Source organism: Leuciscus leuciscus (assembly GCF_965113295.1).
Source record: "Leuciscus leuciscus genome assembly, chromosome: 16".
NCBI classification, from domain to species: domain Eukaryota; kingdom Metazoa; phylum Chordata; class Actinopteri; order Cypriniformes; family Leuciscidae; genus Leuciscus; species Leuciscus leuciscus.
The window spans coordinates 12678039-12690979 of NC_138740.1; positions in this window are offsets into that span (position 1 = coordinate 12678039).

Sequence of the window (12941 nt, forward strand, 5' to 3'; positions counted from 1 at the left end):
AGTGAATTTCTTATCGTCTTCGTGTAAGGGAATGTTGTAGTACCCGGAAGTCAGGTCCATGGTACTAAAGTATGCGTTCCCCCCCAAAGCCGCCAGCACATCAGCTTGATGTGGAAGAGGGTGAGCATCCTTCACAGTGCGTGCGTTTAACCATCGGAAATCAGTGCATATCCTTAACTCACCATTTTTCTTCCACACCAAGACCAATGGAGACGCAAACTCACTGCTCGACTTTCTTATGATTTCTTTTTCTTCCATTTCATCTAAAGTCTCTTTCAACTTCAAGTAATGTGCGGGAGATAGACGACGATACGGAAGACGAAAGGGCTTGTCGTCTGTAACTCTGATACGATGACAAAACCCCTTCGCTTCGCCACAGTCCAAACTGTGCCTGGAAAACACACTTTCATATTTCTCAATGAGGTCAATGAGCTTGTTCTGCCAAAAGGAAGATACTTCACAGTCCCTGACATTCAGATCGCTCAGCCCCAGGTCACACAACCTACGGTCACCTACTGAGCTTGCTGCAGATGAAGAGCCACTCGTCATCACACTACCACTTGACCTATCAAAATGTACTTCACCTGAATTTTGGCTAACCATCACATCTGTGCTTTGAGCGAGATCCTCCAAAGCAACACAAGGATACACGTCGGCCACCTTCGCGTTTCTCCTCAGCACAATTTCTGCACTGGTCGGATTGATCATCTTTACAGGAAGCCAGCCATCACCCCACAAAGGTGACACAACCCTCCCAACCAACACATTCCGATGCACACAACGCGAAGTACTTGGTTCAACGACCACTGTGCTCCCTGCTGACAGTACTGACCCTGGAGGCAAACGACCCCAGACAAGGTGTTCACTCATAGGCTGCAGTGTCACGGATGACCTCAGTCTCAGCGTACCCACCCTGTCAGGAATTGAATCACCCCTCCATCTCTCTATACATGAAAGCATTCGCAAAAAGTGGCTATTCTCAGATGGTACAGCTGCGTCAGGTCTATTCACCACTCTCCAAAATTGGTCTGTACGTTTCATCTGACTTATTAGAGGTTTCAGAACATTAGTTCCGAGGATGATTGGGTCCTTTTGACCACTCACAATTAGAACAGGGACACTGAAACTAACCCCGTAGACTTCAAGCTTCAGATTACATACACCATCAGGACTAGTTTGTTTTCCACCGCAACCTACCAAGACAATATCTGAAGAACTCAGGATATCTTGGTCCAGCACCCCAGCACTTCTGAGCTGCGGAACTACATCAGCGCTCAGAGTAGTCGCCATGGAGCCACTGTCCAACATCCCCTGAAGTTCAACTTTGTCCTGTAATAACACACTAGCATAAAACAAACTGCTACTCTGATCAACTTGCATGCTATTCTGAAAAATTACGGTTTTCGTTTTGCCAATACTCTCACAGAAGAAAGAATAAACGGACTCAATATCAGTCTCACCAGAGGAATTACTACACAGCCCCACCTCGTCCTCTGCCCGAAGGGAGCTGTCTAGTTTCCCTGTGGTGTGACTTCAGTTTGCCGACCGGAGCCCACCCTGGACGTTGTTCGGTCACAGTTGTAACTCACGTGTCCAGCTGCAAAACACTTGAAACACAAGTTATACATTTTACAATGAGCAGTCGTGCTGTGCTCACTGCTCCGACACACTCTGCATTCTCGACTTCTATTCCCTGTTTGTTTAGGCCAGGGGCCCCGTGTAGACTGAGCGTTGCACACTAACGCTTTTTCTAGCAAGGTTAAGACTTTGTCCAGCGCATTCTCGTCATTCACGCCTGCACCCTGTTCAGACTTAGATGGTGGGGGAGTCACGTTAACTTCTGGTTCAGAGACAACTGTGGTAAATACTTTGCACAGCTCTTTTATGGTGCGAGACTCAAAGTCTGGACCTTGGTCGCTATGTAGTTTCTCAGGAAACCCATAGTGTACTAGAAAATTGTCCCACAGACTCTTGGCTACAGTCTGGGCTTTCTGATTTCTTGTTGGTACAGCCACAGCATACTTTGTGAAATGGTCCGTTATCACCAGTATGTCCTTGGTGTTACTTCGGTCCGCCTCAAGTGACAAGAAATCCATACAAACTAACTCCAATGGTCTGCTGGTTTTGATATTCACTAATGGAGCAGCTTTCTCTGGCAGAGTTTTCCGTCTGACACATCGCTCACAGGTTTTTACTTTTTGTTCTACAGCCAATGACATTTTAGGCCAAAAGAATCTGGATCGAACTAGATCCACAGTTCGCTCAATGCCTAAATGACCCATTTCGTCATGTAGCTCCTTCATTACCATATCACGAAGATCAGCAGGTAGTGCTAATTGATATGATTCACCTCCTTGCTCTTGCGTCTTCCTGAACAACACTCCATTTTTAAGCTCCAAACGATTCCACTCCCTGAACCACAGGGATAATTCAGAGGGCATGGTCTTAGAACAGGGCTTTTCATTGGATTCCAGCTGCTTGATAACCGCTCGCTGTCTTTTCCTTAAGTCTTGTTCAGACAACTGAGAAATTTCTCCAGACTGGTAAGTGTCTTCCTGCTGGAACGCTTGAGGTAAGGCATCCGCTCCAACCGCGAAAGATTCCACTAAAGTCACTGGTTGGTACAAGGGATCAGAGTCGTCACACTGCTGCCATACTTGATGGCGGTCACAGATTGCTTCTATTGCTTCTGGTGAAACAACCAACTGTGGGGCATTGGTCAAGTGATGGTAAGCAAACTGCCTGATTCTTTCCCTCTCCTTTCTCGTTTCCAGATCATCAGGAACTTCCTCTTGTGGGCGTCTTGACAATCCATCCGCATCCTGATTCCTACTTCCAGCCCGGTATTGGATTTTAAAGCTAAAAGTCGACAGACTTGACAACCACCTGTAGCTGGTAGCATCTAGTTTTGCGGAGGTTAAGATATATGTCAGGGGGTTACTGTCAGTCACCACCGTGAAGTCAGCTCCATACAAGTAATCATTGAATTTGGCAGTAACGGCCCACTTCAACGCCAAAAATTCTAACTTGTGTGCTGGATATTTTGCTTCACTTCTAGTAAGTCCGCGGCTTGCAAAAGCGATGACTCTCATCTGCCCGTCTTGTTCTTGATACAGTGCTGCACCAAGGCCGCTGGTACTAGCATCAGTGTGCAACACATATGGCAGCTTAGGGTTGGCAAATCCTAACACTGGAGCAGATGTAAGTTTTGCAATGACAGTGTCGAAAGCTTGCTGACACTCTTTGGACCATCTTTCTCCAAATTGCTCCTTTGGGTTGAAGTACTGTTTTGTCTTATCCATGTTCTTTCTGCGATCCTTTTGCAGTGGAGGATATCCAGTCGTAAGATCATTAAGAGGCTTCACAATCTTCGAATAATCCTGTACAAACCTCCTGTAGTAACCTGAGAATCCGAGGAAAGATCTTAACTTCTTCAGATTTGTAGGTCTTGGCCAGGTTTTAAGGGCTTCTACTTTTGAAGGGTCAGTCTCCACTCCATTTTGAGATACGATGTGGCCCAAGTATCTGACGGATGTTTGACCAAACTTACACTTCTCCGGTGAAAGCTTTAATCCAAACTCTCTGAGTCTTTTGAGTACTTGCATCAATCTTGTCTCATGTTCCTCCAAAGTGTTCGAGAAAACTATGAGGTCATCAATGAACACAAGAACTTCCTTCCGGTTTAGGTCTCCCATACATCGTTCCATTAGCCGCTGAAACGTGCTAGGCGCATTGGTGATTCCTTGCGGCATCCTATTAAATTCCCAGAAACCAAGTGGGCATACGTAGGCGGTTTTCTGCTTATCAGACTCTTCCATCTCAATTTGATAATAGCCTGACTTCAAGTCAAGGACTGAAAACCATTTTGATCCGGTCAAGACTGAAAAAGCTTCTTCCAGATTAGGAAGGGCGTAGGCATCCTTTATAGTCTGGGAGTTTAACTTCCGGAAGTCAATGCATAGGCGCACAGAGTTATTCTTCTTCCGTACAACGACTATTGGAGACGAAAATGGAGATTCTGACTCTCTGATGACACCTGCTTCGAGAAGTTCTTGTAGATGCTTTCTGACTACGTCCACATCCTGGGGATGAATAGGACGAACTCGATGTTTGAATGGGGTTTCATCACTAAGTTTTATTCTGTGCTTCACTTTATCAGTGTGACCATAGTCCAAATCATTCAATGCAAAAACATCAGGCATTGAGTTCAGTAAGGATGTTATCCTCTCCTTCCACTCAGGTGATAGAGGGGAATTTCCAAAGTCAATAGGGATCATGGGAGGATTTAACTCCATCTTCTCACTTTCAACTCCTTTGGAAAACTCTTTCCCCATTACTCTTTGGACCGCATGAACTTCAGCAATGACAGCCTTCGCAGGAATCATTAGGTCAGTTTGAGTTTCATTTCTCATTACCACGGGTAACTGTGTAATACGTTGTTTTGCAGGTAGACTGTGCAGACCACAAGCTACTAGAAGACCACCAGGTAAGGAAGATGGTGCAGGTAACTCCACTGACACCCATTTCTCAGACAGAGGACCTTTCACTTGAACAAGGCCATCAAGGACTACTGTACATCCTGCTGGCACAACTTCTGGTTGGTTTCCCTTCAATTTTACACACCCCACTGTTTCAACAGAAGCTTGCTGTTTCCTCCTCTCCAGAACATTTATCACCGCTTGATAGCCATAGAAGAGTGACTTGCAGGTGGATGTTTCTCCTTGAGTGCAGTTGGCATATAACACATCAAGTGAATTTGTTCCAATGAGAATCTGTGGTGAGTTCATCAAATCAGGAACTATTAATGCCAGGGTGGGGACTTTAGCTTCCATACCAAGGAAATCTTTGGGAAACTTCAGACTGACCTCCACATAACCCAAATAAGGAACTGCCTGTCCATTGGCTCCTTCAACTTCTAACAAATGCTCCAATGACTTCATGGGATGTCTGGATAAATACCTTTCATAATAGAATCGAGGAATGGTGGTTACCTGTGATCCGGTATCTAGAAGACAGTTGACTTCTCTTCCTTCAATTTGAATCCTGGCAGTACACCTGGTTCCCACCAATCCTGCAGGTAACTCATGACATAGAGTGCCATAAACATTCTGGTTGTTCAGACGGCCATGCTTCTTTGGGCATTGTTCTCTTTTGCCAGTCTCTGTCTGCCCCACGACAGAGACTGATCTCAGTTTAAAGATTGCAAGTTAGAGGAATTCCTCAAGTCCCAAGCGGCTTGACGGTCCCTCAGCTCACGACGCTTTTCTTCCACTCTGCGGGGATTTGGATCATTCTCACAATTGACTGCAAGATGTCCGTCCTCTCCACACCGAAAGCAATAGCCAGGACGGGGTCTGTTGGCTGAATTCCAAATGGGTTGTGTGCTTTCATTCATCTCTGGTTCCATCATCCTGGATCTATATTTCACAGGAAAATTCCTGGAAGCTGAAGGTCTCTCTGAATACTTCTCTGGTATTCTTGGAACAAGATTAGCTTGGAGCTCAGCTACTTGACGCTTCAGTTCGTAAAGTTCATTCCCATCAGAATGAGTCTTCTCTTTTCTAACAGGGTCCGCCTTCATCATAGAAATCTGGGTTTGAAGCCGTGCGACTTCTTTCTTAAGTGCATCTACTTCAGACTTATCAACATTACTTTTAGGCTTAGTTGACTTTTGCTTTTGACTTGGGTGTTGTTGCACTTCATCCTTAGGCTCATCAGGTACATTGCTGCAATAGACAGACTGTTGGTGAGTGGTAGTTCGGAACTTGACTGGAACAGGAGCATGCTTATTTAATCCCAGGTGTTTCCTCATCCTCTCCTCTTTTAGTGACTGTTTGTCTTCTGCAGTACGAATGAGTACTACAAGTTCAGCAAAAGAAGGGGGTGACGTTTTCCTTCCATCCAGCTGCAGGTCGGCAATCAAGTTGTTGTCCCAGCACCCTCGGCAGAACTGCTTGAGAAGACAACGATGGCGTTCAACTTCTGTAACACCACCACGCCTGATTGTGGCGCTCAACATCACATGGAGACGATGCAAGTAAGTTGAAGGTTTTTCTCCCTGGTTTTGTAGAGCACTTATGAACTTCACTAGCAGCTCATCTCCATCTTCCACTGAGCCATACACAGATTCCAAAAGTTCAAGGCACTGTGCTGGTAATGCGTCTGGACCAACATGCCTGACAACATCTGAGGCTGGGGGCAGCAGACTGTCAAGAATTCTTCGGGTTTTATGCAAGTCAGAGAGTGACTGGTCGTTAAGTAGAAAGTCAACGCTGGCCCGCCAAGTATCAAAGTCAGGTTCAGTACTCGGTCTTGGACTCCTTCCTGAGAAAGCTTTAAGATGCAAAATGGCATGAGAAGAGGACATTGCATCATTGGTTTTCACTACATGCTCCATCACCACCCGCTGAATACCTGGAGGATTCAGCGCACTTGTAGGCAGGTTCACAGACACGGTTTCAGCAACGCTAGTGTGAGGGCTTCTCAGCTGGTAAGGTGACATTACCGGTGTGCTCTCCTTGGCAGGGTTTTTAGGTTCTAGAATCACTTGTGCAGGGGTACCAGGTCTAGAGGGTTCGTTTGGTGGAAACTTCGAAACAGAGATCTTTTGCAGCTCAATTTGAAGAACATCCTGCAGAGACATTCCACTGGCTTGGGCGATGGCCTGCAGGCTCTCCAAGTACTCTTCAGTAGCACTGCTACTAACTGCAGAGGCATACACACTCCCTAGGCTGCGAACATGGAAAGCAACATTTGCATCTTCAATAATTTGGATAACCATAGGCAGGGAGGGCTCCAGATCACTCATGGCAGATTCATTAACAAACTCCACAATTGCATTGCGGTGGTACTCTGATTCTGGGTCGTCGATAAGCAAGTTGCGCTTGATCGAACCATATACCTTCAGACTGGCTTCCAGCTCTTGGTCCAGTTCAGAGAGAGTTATGCCACTGACAATAACTGAATTCGGAACTTTGATATTTTCCCTATTCACAATTTCCATGACTACAAATTGCTTACTGTGTGTTTAAATCTGTTAAAATTTGTATTTATACTCCTGGCTGTCTGGCTCGCCAACTTTTACCTGTAACCCCCAGCTACTCGTTTTATGGCATAATAACGTGGGTACAGGCGATTATTTATATCTAGGACCAGATTACAGAAGATGGGTTCGACTCACTGGAGTATAGGGAATTTATAACAGAAACTAAAGAAAGAAAGCAACTCAGACTCAAAGGTAAATGTTAATTACTAGGGATTGTTATTAAGGAAAAAAAAAAATGAATTGAATCTTTTGACAAATAAAATTATATGAATAAACAATAAACAGCAAAGTTAGACAGTAGTTCAGTTCACAATTTACACCTTAGTTCAATTTGGAAATTTAGATTTCAAGATCAAGTTCACAATTCAAAATCAGTGTCCAGAGTATCAAAAAAACAAAAAAAAACAACTTCGGGAATCGGATTCAATGTTCAGATGTCACTGAATATTTTTAGTTCAGTCCATATGAAAAAAAAATCCAACGATTGATCCAGGGAAAATCCAGAAAGAGAAAAAAAACAAAATAGCACAGTTCAAGGTGAGTATGTTTTGTCCTACCAGTTCAGCAAAACGAATTTTTAATTTCCAGGTACGATCAAGCAGACGGTTGGCTCGCCATGTCCAAACCACGAACAGTCATCCACGGCAGGGACAGATCAGGACTCAATAGGCAACGATGCTCAAGAAAACAAGAGAAAAAAAAAAAAAAAAAAACCCCAGCCTTGCAGGAACAAAGCCAAAAGTAATTATTATTCAGCTGTTCAATAAACTGTTTAAATTAAGTTGTCTGGTTTATCACTCAATTTCCAATGCACTGAACATACATGCTAATCAACCACATGTTCACTTAGTATATTGAAACCTATGCACACAGCTAGCAAAGCTAGCGTCACATGTAACATTTCTTTATAGATAAATTTAACAAATATACATATTATGAACCGTTAAACATTATTTACACAATTATCATGAAAATATAGATTAAATTACCGTTTTTAGATGCAAGTCTGTCACATTACATTTCAAATGATAACTTTCCATATTTCAAAACCACTCAGTATACACATATTATTGCAAAAATGGTACTCACCAAGAAAAAGTAAGTGAAAGAGAAAAATAAAAAGGTTTTCTTTAGATTTGGCCTCAATCTAGATGGTTTCAGTCTTAATTTTTTTTTCGTGCACTTCAAACTTTTCCCGTTCGTCTCAATCTCTTCGTCTGTCAAACCGACATCCGACTATTACATGTAAATTGTGACTTCTAATGGTATTTTCACAAAAATAATCTATTTTTAAACTATTTCGAATCTTTAGTTATGAACAATGCAGCTGTCTAGCGTCAATCTGCGTCATCTTTCTCTTCGTCACACTCTCTGCTGCTCTCGTTTTTGTTTCTCCACGCTATGAAAACGAACTGCCTTCCTGGAGGCGGGACTAACCTCCGACCTCATCCGATCTAAACTTTCTTTGGCCAATTTCTTTTTCTAGATATTCTTTTGCAATATAATATAATATAAAACTTAAATTCACTTATCTGCGTTCTTTTGTTATTAACCCTCTGGGGTCTGAGGGGTTTTTGGGGTCCTTGAGATGTTCTGACATGCCCTGACATTTGTGCTTTTTTCAGTTGCTTATAAACATATTAATGGCAAAGGTATAATTACACTCTATTTAGCACAAACAGGGCTACCATAATATGTGAGCAACATGCATGTACATGTTTGTATTTTTGAGAGAATAATGTTTATGCATGGTTATTGAAAAAACTAAAAACTAAAGTTTCTGAAATAAGGCCACAAAACACATACTAAATATGTGACAATAAGACTTTTGACTAATGGATGTCATTGCCTAGAGTTTTTTCTTCAAAATGATGTGAAAATCATCCTGCCCTTATCATTCACATAACACAATACATTGATTTAAATCTTGTAAAACACTTTTTGTTTGTAAAGGCAATATGCGCAAGGGGCGTCAACCATTCAACAGCATCATGCATATGTAGTGGTTCACACCTGAGGAGACAATGGGGCCTGCATACTTAATGAGCCATTTCATTCAGGTGTGTCACCTATAGCCACAAGAAAGAATGCAAGAGCAATATATATATATATATATTAGGGCTGGGGGAATTAACGCGTTAATCTTTGCGATTAATTTGAAATGTTTAACGCGTTAAAAAAAAATAACGCAATTAACGCAGCACTTTTTTTTTTGTTTTTGTTTTTGTTTTAATGATTTCCTGTTGCGGCTGCTATTGAAAAGACTGAAATATGCCGTCCCGCCTCTCCGTGTTCGGCGATCAGGTTTCATTCTCGCGCAGCTTTCATGAGCGGGTCTTTTCCGCTCCGCGTGTGTGTGTGTGTGTGTGTCAGCGCGCTCTGTCGTTAACGGCCCAGCGGCGCGCTCTCAGTTCCGTGTATGTGTGTGTGTGTGTGTGTGTGTGTGTGTGTGTGTGTGTGTGTGTGTGTGTGTGTGTGTGTGTGTGTGTGTGTGTGTGTCGGCGGCTCTGTCGTTAACGGCCCAAACGCTTCAATCATGTACCGAGCACTGGAAAAGTAAAGTCCGCTCAAATAACGTGAAATTTCTCAGTAGACTTCTGTTTGCTGAGCTGGTATAGCCATGCTGGGCAACAATGGTAAAATTATGACCTGCTTTGATCACATGCTCTGCTAATAATAGTAGGACTATATTTTATTTTGATAATTAGTTAAAAAAATAAATAATAATAATAATCTGTTAAATTGATTATATTTTAATATAGGGCTATTTTCTGTTCCTTTTCCCCCCTGTGTTGTTTAATTAGGTGATTCTAAGTTAAAAGGAATAGTTCACTTTAAAATGAAAATTCTGTCATCATACTCACCCTCATGTTGTTTTCAAACCTGTATGAATTTCTTTCTTCTACTGAACACAAAGGAAGATATTTAGAAGAATGTCAGTAACCAGACAGTTTCTGGGTCCCATTGTCTTTAGGAAAAATATATACTATGGAAGTCAATGGTACCAGACACTGTCTGGTTACTGACATTCTTCTATATTCCTTTCTGTTCAGCAGAAGAAAGAAATTCATACAGGTTTGAAACAACATGAGGGTGAGTATATGATGACAGAATTTTCATTTTAAAGTGAACTATTCCTTTAAATATTGATGATTACAAGCTTGGGGGAAACGCAATTAATTACAGAAATTGTGCAATTAATTAGTTTTTTTTTTTTTATTGATTCCCACCCCTAATATATATATATATATATAATATATATTCTACCAAATTGGTTCACAGTTGGAAGCATGTCAATTTCTTTATTTTAATTTATTTTTTCACAAATTTTGCTTGCAAATTGTATAATATCCAAGGAAAACATGTCTAGTAATTGTGCAGATAATTCTCATACTGTATTTTCAGTTTTGGAATATGTATCCTCTCCCCAAATTTGTCAATAATAAAACACAATAAAAATTATTTAAAGAAAAGGCTTATATTTACCTTTTAAAATTTGTTTACATCTACCTTGTAAATATATATTTTTTATTAAAAAGGTTACAATTACAACAACAATTGAAGTGTAATCTTTCTTTGTAAAAACTAAAGTAGCCTATACATTTTATCATACATATTTCAAAGTTAAGGATTCATTACTTCGAATATAGCCTACATTGACAAAACATACTATATTTAACATATTAGCAAACATTGGCAAACAAAAGCTTATTTGAGGTGGCAGATATTTTACAGTAAAATGTGTAATCTATCCAAAACTAATCAACAAAATGTTGTCTTTCATTTGTCTGTAACATAGGTCTTTCGTTTTTATTATAAGGAATATAAATGTTAATTTGCAGTTTAATACGTTGCTTATACAAATACATTTTATTTCAACATATTTCAGTCGATTTTTACTCAGTATAGCAAAATAGTTTGCTAAAAGCAGATCATTCATTCACACACAGAAACGCAATTCAAATTTAAACTGTCTTTTTGCGAGTTGTGGTAAACAGCGCATCTCTGCCGTTCATTCATTCACACAGAAACGCGATTTACTTGAGAATGAAAAAAAAAAGTACTACAGTATTCCATCCGTTGCTCCTCGAAATACCAGCACTTCTGAGGTACGTTTTCCATTATTATTATTCCTCACAGCGCTGCGAGACAGTGTAGACAAGTACACTGATCTGAATAAACTTGATGTGTTTTCTCGAGCTGATATGTGGGCGTTCACAGTTTGTATGGGATCGTCTCAGTCATTTGCGTTTGAATAGCGCGCTCTCCGTGGGCGGGGCCGATTAAAACGTAATGAGCTGAGATGAGCTCGACTGGAATCGCTCTCTTTTAATACAGATTTCACAAGATGAGAATATTTGTTTTTTATATAAATTACTTCATTTAAAAGAAGAGAATTCAAGCTACATGCCTGTGTGTCTGTATGCCTGTTTGACTGAGTATTCGCTGAGTTATTGTTCATTTTCGTACGCGTTTCAGAATGGACTTCACTGGCAGAGAGAAGGCAGAACTCGCTTCGTGTTTATTTTTCTTTATTTGGCAAAAAGCACAACACTTTGTTTTTAATGTGAGTATACACATTTAACAGAATCGATTGATGTATGAAACTCCTATGGAAAATCAAAGTCAACAGAGTATTTATGAGTTTCTTTTACACTGATAAAAAAAAAAGCGAGCTGGTATCGCCGGCGATACAGCCGACCTCAGGGGGTTAACTATTGTATTTTTATCTGCTTTCTGCTGTTTTTAACTGCTTTGTCTGTTATTTTTATCTGTTGGCTTTATCTGTTATTTTTATCTGCTGTGTTTATCTGCTGTCTGCTATTGCTGTTTGTAACTGTTATTTTTATCTGTTGGCTGCTATTACTGTTTTAACTACGGTCTGCTGGTTTTTATCCGTTGTCTGCTATTGCAGGGGTCATCTGTTAAAATCTTTATAGTTATATTATTTTCATAGTTGTTATGATATTAATCTGCTCTGAAAAAACTGTTTAGTCAAAAAGACGTCCGGGTGACGGCTGATGGGTTATCATATCATAATTTCTCGGTTATTAGACTCTAGGCACATAAATCTGATCGTCATCTAGTTTTGGTCCATGTTTCAGAAAAAACACAATTATAATTTTGTGCGTTTCCACATCGCATTACCCATGACTTTTATTATGAAAACACGTGGATTCCCTCGGCTATTATTTTGAAAAGACGCTGCCATCCTGTTGTTACATTAGTGTTTTAATCATGGTTTATTTTTTACCCCCTGCAACATTGTTTATTTAAAAGAGCACTTATTTGTCACAATGTTCTAGCCATCTGATCTAATTTCTGCATCCTATTAGACTTCGTGGCATCATCTCCCTGCTAACTGGGGTTTATGTTCTATGAGTTCTACGTGTTATTATTTTTCGGCCATCTACATGGTTTCTGAAGCTAGGTCGATTTGTTTACGCGATGTTTAAAAACATAAAAGTCTGTTTTAACACTGTACAATGGTGAAGGCGGTCCATTCGCCATGTTTGTTGTTGTTGATGTTTAAACCGACGTCACATAGCTCCCCCTAGCGCCGGGGAGGTAAGAACTACATCCTGGTTTTGGTAAAATAGTGCCATCTTGTGGTTGTAACTGGTATGAGGCCCGTTTTTGCGAAATAGTGTCATCGTGTGGTTGTTATTGATATGACAAGCTGTTTTGTAAAATAGTGGCATCTTGTGGTTGTTATTGATATGATAAGCTGTTTTGTAAATAGTGGCATCTTGTGGTTGTTATTGATATGACAAGCTGTTTTGTGAAATAGCTCCATCGCGTGGTTTTTAATTGCTATGACATGCTGTTTTTGAAATAGTGCCATCTTGTGGTTGTTATTGCTATGACATGCTGTTTTTGAAATAGTGCCATCTTG